The sequence below is a fragment of the Cricetulus griseus genome, chromosome 4 (genome assembly GCF_003668045.3).
Source record: "Cricetulus griseus strain 17A/GY chromosome 4, alternate assembly CriGri-PICRH-1.0, whole genome shotgun sequence".
In the NCBI taxonomy this organism is placed as follows: Eukaryota; Metazoa; Chordata; class Mammalia; order Rodentia; family Cricetidae; genus Cricetulus; species Cricetulus griseus.
Window position 1 is genome coordinate 146,489,145 of NC_048597.1, and position 18,751 is coordinate 146,507,895.

Sequence of the window (18,751 nt, forward strand, 5' to 3'; positions counted from 1 at the left end):
CTTTCTCACCTTCCCCTGACCTCTGAATTGAAATGAGCATTTCTGCTTTGGAAATACATTTATTGGACCCAATCCTACCTCCAGAGGACAAAAAGAACATCTATTCTCTCTTCATGTGAAGAGAAAATACTTAAGGACAACTGTTACGATAAATCTTTCCGCCTAAGCCCCACCGCCACGTGTGAGCTTCACACCAGCCACCTGCCCGAGAGTTAGGCCCAAATGAATACATAGAAATTTGTATTAGGTTCAAAGCTGCTTGGCCAATGACTAGGATTCTCATTTGTTAGCTCAGTCTCAATTATCATAAACCTATATATTTTATAAGACTTATCTTATCAGACACCTTATTGGCGTCCCTCCTTGCCGGTGGATCACATTGTGCCGCTGGAGCAGGAGCAGAGGGGAAAAGAGGGACACTTCCTGTTTCTCCTTCTTTAAATATGAGTCTCCTTGCTATGTCACTTCCTGCCTGGATCACCACTTATCTACTACATTTCCCAGAATCCTCTTTGACTCCTAGTCCCATCTAACTTGCTGTCACATTGGCCAAACAGTATTTTATTTAACAATCAATAAGATAAGCATACACAGTACATTCCCCATCAGACAACTATGCTGTTTCAACTTTCTGCTTCACCAGACCCAATCCTCAGGGTCAACCCTAGTGCTGTGACAAAACACAAAACACGAGTTGCAGCCTTCCTTTACCCTGCCCATGTCTCCTGTGGATCCCAAAGGCCACCCCCTATCTCTGCCTCCTCATCCCTGTGTTCCATCACCCAGTTCTGTCAGATACCCCATGCTAAACCACAGGCCATGCCTGCCAGATGACCAGGTAGGTTGCATTCAGGCCTTCTCCACTTTCTGTTCCCCCAGATTCATTCCTTAGGGTATCCCCTAGTCCTGCAATAGACTATCTCCCCTAGCCTTCAACACTAACAAGCTTTCCCCATGAACATACCAGACCAACAGGCCACTAAAGCAGGAAACACACAGTCAGAAAAATTTCTAAAAATCTTGACACGAAACAGAAACCAAGGAACAAAACACCCACTCAACAAAGACAAACAGAGAAATCAGCACCTAGGCCTATAATCACCACAAATCCAGATGCCATGAGTCCAGGTTAAGAACATGGCAATATTTCTCTACCAGAGCCCAGCTATCCTACCACAGCAGGCCCTGAATATTACAACATATTGAAATACAGGTAAATATCTTAAAAACCAATGATTGATGTCTTTAAAAGGCTCTGAATAAATCCCTCAAAGAAATGACAGGAAAACACAAACAATTGGAGTAAATGAATAAATCTATTAAAGAAAGCCAAGAAAAATCAAACAAACAGTTGAAGGAAACAAATAAAACTATCAAAGAAAATGCTAGATATAAAAAGGTCCTGGGACAAAACATCAGTGAAATCTTGGACACTATAAAAAGACCAAACCTAAGAATAATAGAAATAGAAGAATCTCTTCTCAGGGCCAAAAATATTTTCAACAAAACCACAGAAGAAAATTTTCCTAACCTAAAGAAGGTGCCTATGAAGTTACAAGAAGCATACAAAACACCAAATACATTGTACCAAAAATGAAAATGCCCTCACCACATAATAATTAACAGTAAACATACAAAACCAAACAAAAGAAAAACAATATTAAAGTTCAAATAGCATACAAAGGCAAGACCTTTTAGAACTGCAATTGACTTATCAATGGAGACAGATGTGCTACAGGCTCTATGAGACCACAGATGCCAGGCCAGGTTACTATACCCAGCAAAACTTGCAATCACAGTAACTTGAATGTAAACAATATTTATCTACATATCTAGCCCTCCAAAAAATGTGTTATAAGGAAAACTCCTAACCAAGGAGATTAACTATATCCATGAAATCACAGGAAATAATCTCAAGTCAGCAAAACCAAAAGAAGGGAAACACATGCATACATACTTACCACCTGTGGTGATATCTTTTCTATTTTTTTTAATTTTAGAAGCACTCTTATTTACATATCAATCCCCCCATTCCCTCTCCCTCCCATCCTCCCATGCTCCTCACAGACCCCCTCAGCCCAGCCCCCACACATTCCCCAAGGATAGTGAGGCCTTCAACGGGGGACCATCAAATCCTTCACATCATTTTGGGGAGGGCCGAGGCCCTCCTTTCTGTATCTGGGCTGCAATAGTATCCCTCCATAGGGAATGGGCTCCCAAAGTCCATTTGTGCTCTAGGGATAAACACACTGGTTCCACTGTTAGAGGTCCCATAGACTGCCCTGACCTCCTAATTGGCACTCACATTCAGAGGGCTTGGTTTAGTCCAATGCTGGTTCTCCAGCTTTATGACTAGGGTCTCTGTGCTCTCACTAGGTCAGCTCAACTGTTTCTTCTGGTTTCTCCAGCAGTCTTGACTCCTTTTCTCATCCCTCCTAACTCTCTGCAACTGGATTCCTGGAGTATGGCTCAGTGTTTAGCTGTGGGGGCCTGTTTCTGCTTCGATCAGCTACTGGATGAAAGCTCTAGGAATGGCAACCAAGGTAGTCACTAATCTCATTATAGGAGAAGGGCATCAAAGTCAGCCTCTCCACCACTGCCTAGATTATTAGTTGTTGTCATCCCTATGGAACCCTAGATTTGGCCTGTGCCAGACCTCTCCAAACCTATACTGGTTCCCACTATCAAGGCATCTATTTTCTTGCCCTCCTCTATTCCTCCCCTGTCTCAGTCCTGTTCTCCCCCCTCTTCTTTTTCCACTCTCCCCTTCTCACTTCACTCCTCTTTCCCCCTATGCTCCCAATTTTCACAGGAGTTCTTATCCTCCTCCCCTTCTTTGGGGGACCATGCATTCTTCCCTTGGGGGATCCTCCTAGTATCCTAGTTTCTCTGGTGGTGTGTTTTTCAGGCTGGTAGCTCTTTGCTCTAGGTCTAAAATCCATATATGAGTGAGAGTACATACCCTACTTATCGTTCTGTGATTGGGTTACATCACTCAGGATGTTTTCTTCCAGTTCCATCAATTTGCATGTGAATTTCAAGATTTCATTTTTTTTTTTTTTGCTCTGAGTAATACTTCATTGTGTAAATGGACCACATTGTCTCTATCCATTCTTCAGTTGAGGGGCATCTAGGTGGCTTCCAGGTTCAAGCTATTACAAATAATGCTGATATGAACATGGTTGAACATATCCTTATTGTATGAATGTGCATTCTTCGGGAATATGCCAAAGAGAGGAACTGCTGGATCTCGTGGTAGACTGATTCCCATTTTCCTGAGGAACCTCCATATTGATTTTGAAAGTGGATGCACAAGTTTGACTCCCACCAGCAATGGAAGAGTGTTCCTCTTTCTGCACATCCTCACCAGCATAGATGGTCACTGGTGTTTTTTATTTTAGCCATTCTGGCTGGTGTAGGAAGGTATGGCAGAGATGTTCTGATTTGCATTTCCCTGATGGCTAAGGATGTTGAGCACTTTCTTAAGTGTCTTTCAGCCATTTTAGATTCCCTTATTGACAATTCTCTATTTAGTTTTGCACCCCCTTTTTAATTGGATTGTTTGGTGTTTTGGTAGCTAGCTTCTTGAGCTCATTGTATATTTTGGAAATCAGCCCTCTGTCAGATGTGGGGTTGGTGAAGATTTTTCACATTCTGTGGGCTGCTATTTTTGTCTTGTTGACTGTGTCCTTTGCCTTACAGAAGCTTCTCAGTTTCAGGAGGTCCCATTTATTAATTGTAGATCTCAATGTCTGTGCTACCAGTGTTATATTAAGGAAGGAGTCTCCTGTATCAATTCTTCCAAGGGCACCTCCCACTTTCTCTTTGAAGAGGTTCAGTGTGGCTGGATTTATGTTGAGGTCTTTGATCTATTTATACTTAAGTTTTGTGTCTGGCGATAGATATGGATCTGCAATCTTCTACATGTTGACATCCAGTTATGCCAGCACCATTTCTTGAAGATGCTTTCTATATTCCATTGTATAACTTGAGCTTCTTTATCAAAAACCAGGTGTTCATAGGTGTGTGGTTTAATATCAGGGTTTTCAATTTGATTACATTTGTCTACCTGTCTATCTTTGTCCCAAACCAAGCTGATTTCAGGACTGTGGCTCTTCAATAGAGCTTGAAGTCAGGGATGGTAATGCCTCCAGAAGTTTCTTTATTATACAGGGTTGTGTTTGTCTATCCTGTTTTTTTTTTTTTTTTGATTTCCATGTAAAATTGTGTGTTGTTCTTTCAAGGTCTGTGAAGAATTGTGTTGGGATTTTGATGGGGATTGCATTGAATCTGTGGACTGCTTTTGGCAAGATTGCCATTTTTACTATGTTGATCCTACCTATCCAAGAACATGGGAGATCTTTCCAATTTCTGGTATCTTCTTTAATTTCTTTCTTTAAAGACTCAAAGTTCTTGTTATACATGTCTTTCACTTGTTTGGTTAGCATTACTCCAAGATATTTAATGTTGTTTGTGGCTATTGTAAGTGTTGATGTTTCTCTGATTTCTTTCTCAGCCCATTCATCATCTGTATATACTAGGGATAGTGATTTTTTTTAGTTAATCTTGTATCCTCCCACTTTGCTGAAGCTGTTTATCAGCTGTAGGAGCCCCCTGGTAGAGATTTTTGGGTCTCTTATGTAAACTATCATATCATCTGCAAATAGGGAAAGTTTTATTTCTTCCTTTCCAATTTGTATCCCCTTGATCTCCTTTTCTTGTCTTATTGCTCTAGCTAGAACCCAAGTACAATATCAAAGTGATATGGAGAGAGAGGACAGCCTTGTCTTCTTTATTTTAGAGGAATCACATTGAGTTTCTCTCCATTTAGTTTGATGTTGGCTGTTTTTTTTATTGTATATTTCCTTTATTATGTTTAGGTATGTTTCTGTTATCCCTGATCTCTGCAGGACCTTTATCATGAAGGGGGGTTGGATTTTGTCAAAGGCTTTTTTAGTATCCAGTGAAATGATCATGTGTTTTTTGTTTCTCAGTTTGTTTATATGATAGAAACCACTGATGGATTTTCATGTGTTGAACCAACCTTGCATCCCTGGGGTGAAGCCTGATTTTCCTGATGTGTTCTTGGAATCAATTTGCCAGTATTTTGTTGAATATTTTTGCATCAATATTCCTGAGGGATATTGGTCTGTAGTTCTCTTTTTGAGTTGTATCTTTGTGTGTCTTGGGTACCAAGGTAATAGTAGTATCATAAAAAAGAGTTTGGCAATGACCATTGTGTTTCTATCGTGTGGAACAATTTGAGGAGTACTGGTATTGTCTCTTCTTTGAATTTCTGGTAGAATTCTGCACTGAAGCCATCTGTCCCTGGGCTGTTTTTGGTTGACTGCTTCTATTTCATTAGGGGTTATAGGTCTGTTTAAATTGATTATCTGTTCTTGATTTAATTTTAGTAATTGATAACTATCCAGAAAATTGTCCATTTCATTTAGATTTTGAATTTTGTGGAGTATAGGTTTTCAAAATATGACCTGTAGATTCTCTGGATTTCTTCAGTGTCCATTGTTATGTCCTCCTTTTCATTTCTGATTTTGTTAATTAGTGTGCTCTCTCTCTCTCTCTCTCTCTCTCTCTCTCTCTCTCTCTCTCTCTGCCTTTTGGTTAGTTTGTATAAAGGTTTGTCTATCTTGTTGATTTTCTGGAAGAACCAACTCTTTGTTTCATTGATTCTTTGTGTTGTTTTATTTGTTTCTACTTTATTGATTTCAGCCTTCAATTTGATTATTTCCTGGCTTCTGCTCCTCCGGGGTGAGTTTACTTCATTTTATTCTAGAGCTTTGATTGTGCTGTCAATTCTTTAGGGTGACTATTCTCCAGTTTCTTCATGTGGGCACTTAGTGCTATGAACTTTCCTCTTAGCACTGCTTTCAAAGTGTCTCATAAGTTTGGGTATTTTGTGTCTTCAGTCTCATTTTACTCTAGGAACACTTTAATTTCTTTCTTTATTTCTTCCTTGACCCAGGAATGATGCCATTATGCATTGTTCAATTTCCATGACTTTGTAGGTTTTCTACATTTTGTGTTGTTCTTGAATTCTAACTTTAATCCATGATGACCCAGGGGTTATTTTTTTTGTATCTGTTGAGTTATTCTTTGTTGATGAGTACGTGTTCAATTTTAGAGAAGGTTCCATGTGGTGCTGAGAAGAAGGTCAATTCTTTTGTGTTTGGATGGAATGTTTTATAGATGTCTGTTAATCCCAATTGGGTCATAACTTGTGTTACTTCCTTCATTTCTTTGTTAACTTTCTGTGTGGTGGTCCTGTTTAGTGGTATTGAAGTCTCACACTCTAAGTGTGTGAGGTTTTATGTGTGATTTGAGCTTTAGTAATATTTCTTTTACAAATGTGGATACCTTTGTATTTGGAGCAATATATATATATATATATATATATATATATATATATATATATATATATGTTCAGAATTGAGACTTCATCTTAATGGATTTCTCCTGTGGTGAGTATGAAGTGACCTCCTTCATCTCTTTTGACTGATTTTAGTTTAGAGTCTAATTTTTTAGATATTAGGATTGCTACTCCAGCTTGTTTCTTGGGTCCGTTTGATTAGCAAATCTTTTCTAAACCCTTAACTCTGAGGCAAAGTCTATCTTTAAAGGTGTGGTGTGTTTCTTGTATTCAGCAGAGGATCAATTCTGTCTTCATATCTATTCTGTATCTTTTTATAGGCAAGTTAAGGCCATTGACATTGAGGGATATTAATGACTATTAATTGTTAATTCTTGTTTGTTTTGCATTTGTTCTTGGTGGTGTTATTGTGTGGATGTCCCCCCTTTTGTTTTGGTGTTTGGTAAAGTGGGATTATCTATTGCCTATGTTTTTGTGAGTGTAGTTATCCTCATTGGGTTGGAGTTCTTCCAATACTTTCTTGTGGCTGGATTTATGGATATGTATTCTTTAAATCTGGTTTTGTCATGGAATATCTTGTTTTTTCCAACTATTGTGATTGAAAGCTTTGCTGGGTATAGTAGTCTGGGCTGGCAACCATGTTCCCTTAGTGTTTGTAGAACATCTATCCAGGATCTTCTGGCCTTTAAAGTTTCCATTCAGAAGTCAGGTGCAATTTGTATAGCTCTGCCTTTATATGTTACTTAGTCTTTTTCTTTGCTTATCTTAATAATTTTTCTTTACACTTAAGTTTGCTATTTTGATTATTATGTGAAGAGAGGACTTCTTTTTGTGGTCCAGTCTATTTGTTGTTCTGTAAGCTTCTTGTACATTCATAAGCATATCATTCTTTAGGTTGGGGAAGTTTTCTTCTATGATTTTGTTGAATATGTTTTCTGCACCTTTGAGTTAGGTTTCTTCACCTTATTCTATACCTTTTATTCTTAGGTTTGACCTTTTAATGGTGTCCCATATTTCCTGGATATTTTGTGTTAGGGATTTGTTGGACATGAGGTTTTCTTTGATCGATGACTGTATATCCTCTATAGAGTCTTCAACAACTGAGATTTTTCTCTTCCACTTCTTGTATTCTATTGGTTATACTTACATCTTTAGCTCTTGATTGTTTACCCAGCTTCTCTATTTCCAGCATACCCACATTCTGTGTTTTCTTTATTGTTTCTTTTTCAGCTTTCAAGTCTTGAACTGTTTGAATTGTTTCCCTCACTTGTTTGGTTGTTCTTTCTTGGCTTTCTTTAGATTCTTTAAAAGATTTGTTTATTTCTTGAATTTTTTGGTTTGCCTTTCATCCATTTCATGTATTTTCTTGTTTGTTTTTTCTTCTATTTCTTTAAGGGATTTTCTTGTTTCCTCCTTAAGGGTCTCTGTTAACTTAATAAAATAATTTTTAAGGTCCTTCTCTTCTGCTTCATTGCTAGTGTGGAGTCCCTGAATTCTGGTGGTGTCATATTGGTCTTTCTGTTGCTTAACATGTTCCTTGTCACGACCTGGCATGTCTCAGCTCCAAGTCATGACAGCCATAAGGTTCTGCCTGAGTGGGGGAGCATGGGCTTGGAACCTCCTAGCAACCCAGTGGCGATAAAGACCAAACACAGGCATCTTGTCATCTTTAGAGAGCTCTCAGTTCCATGCTGTAAAACCAGAGTCCCTTCTTTATTTACCATCTTTTCAACTGTTTCTTAACCATGCTTCTATCGCTATGAAGAAACAATTACTGTTTCTTCTCTCTGCTAGCTGGCTCCTTCTCCTGTCCTCACTTGTTACTTACACACCTAACCCCTCTGCCCAGGTGCAGGCCTATTCAGATACTTAGGCCCATAGATATGCAAACTAGGACACTTTCCCCCACTGAGGCCATGCCATTCAATAGCATATCAGTTAGCATCCAATATTCGATGCAGACCAGAGCTCCTGGTTCCTGGAATCAGGAAATTGCTCCCAACAGTTCCTATACTGTCTTCTTCCCATCCCTTCTTCAAGTGGGTGCAAGTGGGTTCTCACCCTCTTCTGTAGTCTCCTGGTGGTGTAGGTGGGCCACTACTTCAGTGTCTTCAATTCTGGATGGTCCTGCCTCTCCTGGTGTTCTTCTCTCTCAAGTAGAAGGCATAGGGAGACCAAGACTCAAGTGAAGGGCAGAGGGTGGTGAGTGGGACAAGACTGAGGTGTGGCCAGACTCAGGGTGGTCTGTCCTAATGGGGCGGGTTCACTCTATGCACTGAGCAGGCCCAGGAAGATACAAGAAGGGGGAGATGTTGGGAGTTTGGCCTGGAGCAGAGCCCACATTCACCTCAAGCCCTGTGGTGATATTTTGTTTGTACAAATAAAGCCTGTCTGAAGGTCAGAGAATGAATCATGCCACTAGCTATTCATGGAGGTCCAAAGGTCTGGACAGACACACAGGAAGTGAGATAGCTGAAAAGAAACAGAACTTAAGCAGGGAGAAACAGGAACTCGTTCTCTTGTCTGTGGAGATGCTAAGGAGGTAAGGTGTGGCCATGGCTTACCCCTTCTTTCTGATCTCTCAGCATTTTCCTTTATATCTGATTTTTTAATTAGGCCACTTAGAACTCCATTTATAGCCCCCACCACATCACAACAACAACATAACAGAAATTAACAATCACTGGTCATTTACATCTCTCAATAAAATTGATCTCAAAAGACACAAACTAAGCCTGGTGGTGTTGGCCCATGCCTTTAATCCCAGCATTTGGGAGACAGAGGCAGGCAGATCTCTGTGAGATGGAGCCCAGCCTGGTCTACAGTAGGAGTTCCAGGATAGGCTCCAAAGCAACACAGAGAAACCCTGAAAACAAAACAAAAATGACACAGTCTAACAGAATGGATGTAAAAACAGGATTCATTCTTCTGCTGCATCTAAGAAACTCATTTCATTATCAAATATAGACAATACCTCAGGATAAAGAGTTGGAAAAAGATGTTCCAAACAAATGAACCTAATGAACAAGGTTGTGTAATCATTTTTATATCTAATAAAAATAGGCTTCAAGCCAAAACTAATCAAAAGATATGGGGAAGGATACTACTTACTCATCAAAGAAAACAATCCACCAAGATGACATTTCAATTCTTAACATCTATGCCCCAACCACAAGGGTACCCTCTGTTGTAAAAGGAAATCTACTACAGCTGAAGACACATGTTGACACTCACACACTGAGAGTGGTAGACTCCCATACCCCACTCTCACAAATAGGTAAGACTAAACAGTTAAATACTGGAACTAACTGACATCATAAACCAAATGAACATAACAGATATTTACAGGACATTTCACATGTACCGGGTGGTTTTGTGTGCCAACTTGATACCAGATAGAGTCATCAGACAGGAAGGAGCCTCAGCTGAGGAAATGTGTCCTTGAGATCCAGCTGAAAGGCATTTTCTCAATTTCTGATCAATGAGAGAAGGCCCATCCCAGAGATGGCACTACCAACCCAGGGTGCTGGTCCTGGATTCTATAAGAAGGTGGGCTAAGCAAGCTATGGCAAACAAGTCAGTAAGTACCTGCTCTCCATGGCCTTTGCATCAGCTTCTGCCATCAGGATCCTGACCTGGTTGACTTCCTGTCCACACCTCCTTCAGTGATGAAGTTATAAGCCAAATAAACCCTTTTCTCCCCAACTTTCCTTTTAGTTATGGTGTGTAACAATAAGTCTTTGCTCCAACCGCCTGAGTCCCACTGCCATGTGGCAGCCCAAAAGTAACACAAAGTCTTATATTAGTTTGCAATGATGTTGGCCAATTGACTAGGATTTCTTATATGCTAGCTCAGTCTTAAGTATCAACCATAAAGACATCACATGCAGGTGTCTTCTCTTGCCAGGATCACATGGCAGCTGGCAGAGCAGACAGCAGAAGGAAGAGAAAAAGGAACCTTCTTGCCCTTGCTTATATATGAGTCTGCCTGCTATGTCACTTCCTGCCTGTATCACAAGACTTCTTTTTACTACATTTCCCAGAAACAACCTTAACTCCTAGTCCCACCTAACTTGCTTCTTCATTGGCCAAACAATGCTTTATTCAACAATCAATAAGAAACATACACAGAAGTCCATTCCCCATCAATGGTGTTTCATTACAGCAATAGAAACCCTATCTAAGACACCACCCACCCATCCTGCACCTCATGGAACTTTTTCTAAGATTGTCCATAGACTTGGACACAAAGCAGTCTTGATCGACAAAAGAAAACTAAAATAACTCCTTGGATTAAAGCTGGATTTTGAAAACAGAAACAACAGTAAGTTTACAAAGTCATAGAAATTGAATAAAAATGGATCAAGATAGAAAGAAATAAAGTAAAGACTTTCTAGAGTTCAAAGAAAACAAATACACAACATATCCACACTTACTAGACACAATGAAAGCAGTGCTAAAAGAAAGCCCAGAGTACTAAGTGCCTACATTAAAATAAACATGGAGAAATCTCATACTTAACAGCACACCTGAAATCTCTAGAACAAAAAGAAATAAGTACACCAAAGAGGAGTAGAGAGAAAGAAATAATCAAACTGAGGGTTTAAATCAATAAAATAGAAACAAAGAATTAAACAAATAATCAATGAAATGAAGAGTTGGCTCTTTGAGAAAATAAGAAAGATAGACAAACCCTTATCGAAACTACCCAAAAGACACAGAGAGAATATCCAAATTAACAGAATCAGAAATGAAAATGAGGCATAACAACAGACACTGAAGAAATTCAAAGAATCACTAGGTCATACTTTAAAAACCTAGACTCCACATAATTGGAAAATCTGAACTAAGTGGGTAATTTTCTCATCACTTAAGAAAGTTAAGTCAAGATCTGGTAAGCAATTTAAATAGACTTGTAACCCCTAAGGAAATAGAAGTTGTGACTAAAAATCTCCCAACCAAAAAGAAAACACAACAAAACAAAACAAAAACCACAAAAAACAAGGCCAAAGAGCTTTGTGCAGAATTCTACCAAAGTTTCAAAGAAGAACTACTACCAGGTACTCCTCAAATTGTTTCACAAAAATAGAAATGGAAGGAATATTGCTAAATTCATTTCATGAGGCTACATCACCTTGATACCAAAATCACAATAATGATTCAACATAGAAAGAGAATTGCAAACCAATTTCCTGCATGACTATAGATGTAAAAATTCTCAATAAAATATTTGTAAACCGAATTCAAGAACACATAAAAAAAGATCATCTATCATGATCAAGTTGGCTTCACCCCAGAGACACAGGGATGGTTCAACAAAGGAAAATCAGTCAATGTAATGTACCATATAAATAAAAAGAAAAAAAACCCACAATATCATCTCATTAGATGCGGAAAAAACCTTGAAAATATCCAACACTGCTTAGTGATAAATGTCTTGGAGAGATTAGGTATAAAAGGGACATAGCTAAACATAATAAAGAAAGCAAGCTTATAACCAATATCAAATTATATGGAGAAAAACTCAAAGCAATTCCTCTAAAATCGGGAGCAAGACAAGGCCATGCACTTTCTCCATATCAGTTCAATATAGTACTTGAACTTTTAGCTAGAGCAATAAGACAACTGAAGGAGAGCATGGGGACACAAATTGGAAAGGAAGAAGTCAAAATACAGTTATTTGCAGATGATTTAGTAGTATACATATAAGTGACCCTAGAAATTCCACCCCAGTAATTCCTTTAGCTGACAAACTCCTTCAGTAAAGTGACTGGATATAATACTAACTAAAAAAAAAAAAAAAAAAAAAAAAAAAATCAGTATCCCCATTAATCCCCACTATATACAAATGGCAAACAGACTGAGAAACAACAACAAAAAAAAAACAAACAAAAAAAAAACACCTTCTACAATAGCCTCAAGTAATATAAAATATTTGGGGATAATTCTAATCAAAAAAGTGAAAGCCTTGTATGACAAAAAAATGTAAGAATTTGAAGAAAGAAATTGAAGAAATTGGAAAGATCTTTCATGCTCATGGATCAGTAGGATTAACAGCATAAAAATGGCCATCCTACCACTAGCAATCTACAGATTCAATGCAATCCCAATCAAAAATTCAAGCACATTTCTTTTTTTTCCTCCATTTTTAAAATTTAAATTAGAAACAAAATTGTTTTACATGTCGATCCCAGTTCCCTCTCCTTCCCCTCCTCCCCTACCCCCCAAAACACCCTACCTATCCCATACCATTTCTGCTCCCCAGGGAGAGTGAGGTCTTCCATGGGGGTCTTTAGAGTCTGTCATATCCTTTGAGATAGGGTCTAGGCCCTCCCTCCCACCCCCTGTGTGTCTAGACTGAGGGAGTATCCCTCTATGTGAAATGGGTTCCCAAAGTCCATTCCTATGCTAGGGATAAGTACTGATCTACTACAAGAGGCCCCATAGATTTCCGAAGCCTCCTCACTGACACCCACATTCATGGGGTCTGGATCAGATCCATGCTGGTTTCCCAGTGATCAGTCTGGGGGCCAAGAGTTCCCACTTGTTCATGTCAGCTGTTTCTATGGGTTTCACCAGCCTGGTCTTGTCCTCTTTGCTCATCACTCTTCCTTCTCTACAACTGGATTCCAGTTCAGTTCAGTGTTTAGCTGTGGGTTTCTCTACAGGCCTTGAAAAGACATTTCTCAACTTCATTTAGAAAAAAAAGCAAGATAGATAAAAAACAAGACTGAAAATTAAAGAACTGGTGGAGGTATCATCATTACTGATTTCAAGTTGTACTACATAGCAATAAAAATGCTCATTAGCATAAAATTTAGAGCTATTGATCAATGGCATCAAACTGAAAACCTAGCCATAAATACATGTATCTACAGACATCTGATTTTTGGTAAAGAAGCCAGAAATACACACAGGGGAAAAGACAACATCTTCAACAAATGGTTCTGGTCAACATGGATACCTACATGTAGAAGAATTCAAATAGATCCATATTTAACACTCTACACAAAATTCAAATCCAAGTGGGTCAGACACACTCAACCTGATAGAATTAAAAATAGGGACAGCCTTGAACATGTTAGCACAGGAGATGACTTTCTGAACAGAACAGTGATAGCAGAAGCATTAAGACCAACAATTAAAAAAAATGAGACCTCATGAAACAGAAAAGCTTCTGTAAGGCAAAGGCTGCCTTCAATAGAATAAAGCAGCAGCCTATAGAATGGGAAAAGATTATCAACTCCACATCTGAGGAGGTCTAATATCCAAAATATATTTATAAAATTCGGGAGACTAGACAGCAGCAAACCAAACAATCCAATTTAAAAATGTGGAACAGGGTAATAGATATGGATCTATTTGCATTCTTCTACATGTCAACATCCAGTTATGTCAGCACCATTTGTTGAAAATGCTTTCTTTTCTCCATTGTGTAATTTTGGTTTCTATATTGTCCATGGGAATGTGGATTTATGTCTGGGTCTTGATGCAATTCCACTGATCAATGTGTCTGCTTTAATGTCAATGCATGCTGTTTTTATTACTATAGCTCTGTAGTAGAGCTTGAGTTCAGGATTTGTGAGATCAGGTATTTTGTTGTGCAGAACTGTTTTAGCTGTTCTGGTTTTTTTGTTTGTTTGTTTTTCCATATGAAGTTGAGTATTGTTCTTTCAAGGTCTCCTGAGTGAGGAAACACAAATCCAGAAAATCATGGTATATACTCACTTATAACTGGATATTAACTGAAAAGTAGTGAATACAATCTACAGACTCAGAAATGCTAGGTAACAAGGAGAGCCCAAGAGAAATGCATGGATCTCTCTGGGAATGAGAAATAGAATAGATCCTGTGTGTGTCCTGGGAACTGGAGAAGACAGGAGCAGAAGTGGTGAGGTGAGATGGCATGATAAAGGGAGAGAGTGTGGTTAAAGATAGCTAGAATTGAGGGGTCCTTGGAGGAGGTATGGAAACCTATTACAGTGGAAGCTTCCTAGAATCTATGAGGATGACCCTAGTGAGTATTAAAAATGGAGGATAAGGAGGCTGAACTGACCATCTTTTGTAACTAGACAAGACTTCCAACGGTGAGACTCGGTTACATTCTGTTGAGTTGTTAGCTAAAGTGGTCCTAGTGGAGATCCCTAAACAAACAAGACTGATGCTAGGACAGAAGGCTGCCCTCTGAAAACTGAAAGCAGAGCCCCATTGTTAAGAACAACTTCCACTCATCTCATTAAATGTGGAGAGGTTGAGCGGGTGAGGGCTACCTTCACCCTTATATTCTAGCCTCTTTGACATGTGAAGGTATTCTGCAGGCTATGGAAAGACACCAGCCCAGACATGAAATCCTCCATATACAATCCTTCCTGCCGTCATGATGTGCAGGGACAATGGTGGCCAAGAGCATATGGAAGTGACCAACCAGTGTCTGATTTAAGTTGAGGCCCACTTTACTTTAACTTGAGGGAGCCCATGCCCTACTTTGCCTAGATGGCCAAGAACCAGAAATCTAGTATAACCAAATACAACTGGCAAAAACAAATCAATGAAATTATTCCTATTGATATTCTGCTATACTCACAGATGGGTGCCTTGTCCAGTTGTCATCAGAAAGACTTCCTCTGGCATCAGATGGAATGGGAGCAGAGGCAGAGACTCACAAACAGACATTATGCAGAAACAGACTAAATTGAAGGTCTCCATTGGGTCCCTTTCCTTGGATCTCAGGGAACCCCTGTGGAAGAGATGGAGGAAAGATTGTAGGAGTCAGCGGGGATGGAGGACACCAGGAGAACATGGCTCATTGAATCAGCTAAGTAAGGCTCATATGCAAGTGGCACAGGGCCTGAATTGGTCTGCACCTGATCCTCTGGGTATAAGTTATGGCTGTTAGTTTGGTGTTTATGTGGGATTCTAAACAATGAGAGAGGGTGTGTCATTGACTATTTTGCCTGCTCTTGGAACTCTTCCTCCTACTGGGTTGCCTTGTCCTGCCTTGATATAAGGGCTTTTGCATAGTCTTATTGTGTCTTGTTTTCTCATGTTTGATTGTTATCCCTTGGAGGCCTTCTCTTTTCTAAAGGGAAACTGAGGGGTACAAGATCTGGGAGGAGAGAGGAGGTGTGGATAGAGATGGAAGGAGTAGGAGAGGGGAAACAGTGATTTAGATGTATTGTATGGGAGAAGAAGCTTTATTCTTTTTTCCTTTTTTATTTATTTATTTTCCATCTTTCACATCATGCATCTCCAACCCATTCTTTTCCCCATCACTTTGTATCTACCCTCTGCCCTTGCAACATGCCCCCCATAAAATAAAATAACATATAAAAGAAAAGAAACAAAAAAGCAATCATGGAAGCTATAGTGTGACAGCTGAGTCACACAGTAAATCCTTTTATCCATATATTTTTACTTGCCAGAGTTCATTACAAAGAATCATTGGTCTGGTTTGAGGCCTCTGATTTCTGCTACACTATTGATGCTAGGAGGCCGTCACTGGGACTACTCTTGGATATCTTGTTGTTGCCTTGTGTCATGGAGATGCAGAAGACTTGGATCTGTTGGACATCACACCCCCACACCCCCATCATCACCATTAGGGTGAGCTCTCTGTCATTGCCCTGAATAGTTCACCTCTTGCAGCAATGAACAATGGGTGGGGCCAATTCTCCTGCTATCCACCATCATGGCCAGCGCTACTGTGTTGCCTAGGTGAGGAGCACGAGCCACTCTCCTGAGTGTTGCAGCTAGTGAGGGGCAGGAGCAGCTCTCCCATTCTTATGTCCTGAGGGCCATCTCTCTGAGGGACCTCAGGCATAGAGGGGTGGGATGGGGGCATCTCCTTCCTTCCCATGCTACCATAAGTTAGATGAGTTATGGGACCAGATTTCCCAGGCTCATGTTCTCAGACCAGGTCACTGCTGCCCCTAAGGGGCCAGCTTTCCCAAGTGTTAAAGTTGGTAAAGGGGAAGGTCAGCTCTCCCTCCTCACCACTACTATGCCACAGACAAGGGAGGTGTTACCAGCTATGCCCCTCTGTAGGGAAAGCTGTAGCCACGCCTTCTTAGGGGCTGGCTACAGGTGTGCCTGACCAGGCTTGTGAGGGCGTGGTCAGAGTGACCACGCAGTGGGACTGCGTTTTTCCGTTTCGGTTTCTCTTTGCTTCTTGCTGTACAGACCTCTACCATGCCAGCTGGCTAGATTGCTCTGTAAGTAAGGCTTTTCCCTATTAAATACCCTTATATTTCTACCTGACTCCGTATTGGTAATTTCCCACTATATCTGGTTGTCAGAAGCGGGATATTGGAAACCTACACCCCATTTGGGACAGGCTGTGGGTTCCATCGGACCCACGGCCTAGGCCTAGAAAGCGCCCTATCTCCACAGGCGTTCCCTGCTAGCAGCCAACCGGCTGCAGCTGAGCTGCTCAGACCCCTCTCATGCCCTCTGGGCTGGCTCACCCATGTCCCTGTTTCAGGGTCAACTCTACTGTGGTGCCTGTTCTCCTGAGTGCTTGCTGTATCTGGCAAGGGGTTGGGTCAGGTCCCCCATCCGCTGCAGGTGGTAAGGAGCAAGGGGAGGCATCTTTCTCCCACCAAATGGCAGTCCCAACCTGCTCTCCCATTCTCACACACTCAAGGCCAGCTTGCCCTTGCCCCTGGGAGCAGGTTCAGCTACCTTGAGCGGCCCAACTGAGGTGTAGGAGCTGCCTGCTCTTCTGGGTGCTTCAGCCAGCAGTTCCACCTGGTGTTGCAGCCAGTGAGGGGCTGGGCCAACTTTTTACAGCCCTGTCTTATCGGCCTTCAATGGTAACAGGCTCCATGGACAAGACATCACCACAGACTGAGGCTGCATTAAGGCCATGAACCCGGCAGCATCCCAGACCCAGACTTCCTTACCATGGCTCTGGATGGCAATTGAGCCACCCACGCTAGCCCACTCCTCACTGCTCCCACCTCTTCAGATAGTCCTCTCTCCACAGGGCATGAACCATCTCTCTCTCTCTCTCTCTCTCTCTCTCTCTCTCTCTCTCTCTCTCTCTCTCTCTCTCTCTCTCTCTCTCTCTCTCTCTCTCTCTCTCTCTCTCTCTCTCTCTCTCTCTCTCTCTGATACCACACCATGTATTTGTTCACCGTAATAGTTCCCATCTGCCTGGTGCCACATGAGGGTCTCATTTGTCCCACTCTGTCTGCCATGGCACTGGACAGGACCCTGCTTCGAAAAATCAGAATGCTGCCCGACTGCTCAGTGCCAGAGGCTCATGGGTGAAATACTTCCCACCCCAACTCTAGAGATGTGGGACAGAGCTGTGCTTGTCCTCCGAGTTCAGCCAGGCCTAAAACCAAAAGGATCTATTTCCAATAAAAAAAGAATCTGTTTCAAAACAAAAATAACATAAATAAAAAGGAGCACACACTCATATAATCAAAAACTAGAATAAAGTTATGGATAAAGAAAATTAAAAGCTAATATACTGATAAACTGTACAAAAGGCACGTGAGGAAACTTGACAAATACTGTATATTATATGTAATGTATCTTGAAACATTGTATAAAAGATTATAAAATAATTATATATTTTAAGATTTTAATTATATGTGTTTATATACAATTTCATTGTTATGATTTGTCACCTTTGAAATTTATGTTGAGATTTGAACACGACGGTCTTGTAAAGCGGTGCCCTTAGGTGGTGAGTAAGTGGCACACGCAATTCTCAGTAACAGAGTATTGCCTAAAATGCTCAAAGCCCAAGGTTTGAGCCCTGGAACCAAAATGGAAGGGAAGGAAGGAGGGAAGGAGGGGAGAAAGGAAATGAAAAGGCAGTTAAACTATGCCTTTTCTGAATAATCCAAGCACTATGGTCGTAAGTCTCTTTTTTTATTTCACAAACTTTTATTACAAGAATCCTGGCAACTAAATATCATGTGACTCATGACCTTTTAACTTTCCACAAACTACTGTCAATAATCCGGTTCTCTAATTTGTTATCCCCTTCTTTTGCATATTACGGATTAAGACAGTCCTTGCTTGTCTCCAGCAGTCTGTGGCATGGCTGTTCCTCAAAGGTCATTACATTTGGCTCTCCACGTGTTGCCATAACCAGGGCTACAACCAGGGCTAGAAATTATTTCATGTGAATGCAGGCCCAAGTTAACCTTTTGCCAGCCATATTGACAAGGCTATTTTTCTGTCCTTTATTTTGCTTTCTGATTACAGAAAGTCAGGATTAAGTAGCATTGAAAACAGTAGACATAAGTCTGTTTTTATCAAGATTGTCTCTAGTGTATCACCATTAACCACATGACCTGTTGATTTCCAGTAGACACCCTTATGCAGTCAAAGGCTTAATCTTCTGAA